This window comes from Arachis ipaensis, chromosome B02, assembly GCF_000816755.2.
Source record: "Arachis ipaensis cultivar K30076 chromosome B02, Araip1.1, whole genome shotgun sequence".
Lineage (NCBI taxonomy): Eukaryota > Viridiplantae > Streptophyta > Magnoliopsida > Fabales > Fabaceae > Arachis > Arachis ipaensis.
Window position 1 is genome coordinate 4820282 of NC_029786.2, and position 1303 is coordinate 4821584.

A 1303-nucleotide genomic window follows, 5' to 3' on the forward strand; every position below is an offset into this window, starting at 1 on the left:
ATAATATAATTTTATTTATTTTTAGAATTTAAATATATCAGCACAACAAAAAGGCAAAACCCCAAGTGTATCACCTCTTCTGAAAACGTATTAAATTGTTAGCAAAAAAAGTAATTAATGAAAATTTTGTCCACCACTGATGACGTTAGAGAGATAAGCTTGTATAATTTTATTTATTGTGTCAATTTATCATTTACTATATATTATTATTTATTTTCTAGAGTCAACCGAATTTAAGAAGATCTAATCTTCTTGTGTCAAGTTATAATGATGTGAATTAAACATGAATAATATATACTTTCTAGCACTATAATGAAACAGTATTCTCTAAGTCAATAAGTACATTGTTAAATGCTAGTAGTTTAGACTTTAAAGCATATTCTAGTTACATGTTCCCATTATGAATTTTAGTTTTTTATTTATCTATCTAATTACTTTTTTTAAATTAATTAAAAATTTTGACTTAATTATTTAATATAAAGAATGAAATAATGATATGGTAAAAATAATAGTGTTAAATGTGTATGTAGCATTATTTCATATACATATATATGCTCATCATGCTAACGAGTAATAGCTCAAATGACATAATCTCTCCATACTCAATTAAAAGGTTGCAGGTTCGAGTCTCCTATCTTTATATATATGCTCATCTCCTTTATTTTCCTTTTTTCTAAGAAAATATTTTTACAATAGTTTTGTAGTAGCCAAATAATAATTGGTTCAAATGTTATTATACACTTGACATACTAATAAGTTAATTAAAATGTTGATGTATCACATCTTATTATATTAGTAATTAACATAATATGGGTTCAAAATACTGACCTGCCTCACTTTATGGCGGATTGGCGGGTTGGCGGGCTAGCCCGCTTCTTTTTTTTTTTTTAAATAAAATTCATTAAAATTAACAAAAAATAATAATTAAAAAATCAAATACAAATAAAAAATAGGGATTAGCGGATCGGCCCGATGAGCTCGACCCGTTTTGCCACCCCTATCAGTTGGTCTTCTTCTCACATGTCTAAACTACCTGAGACGCGATTCTATCATTTTTTTCACAATGGGCGCTACTTCAACTCTCTCCCTTATATCTTCGTTTCTTATTTTATCCAATTGCGTATGACCACTCATTTATCTCAACATCTTCATCTCTGTTACACTTAGCTTTATGTTCGTGCTCCCTTACACATTTAAATTTGTATAATATATAAAGACTAAAATAGATAAATTTTAAATTTTAATAAATCAAATCAAAAAAATATTTTATAAGGACCAAATTAAAATTATTAAAAAATATTCT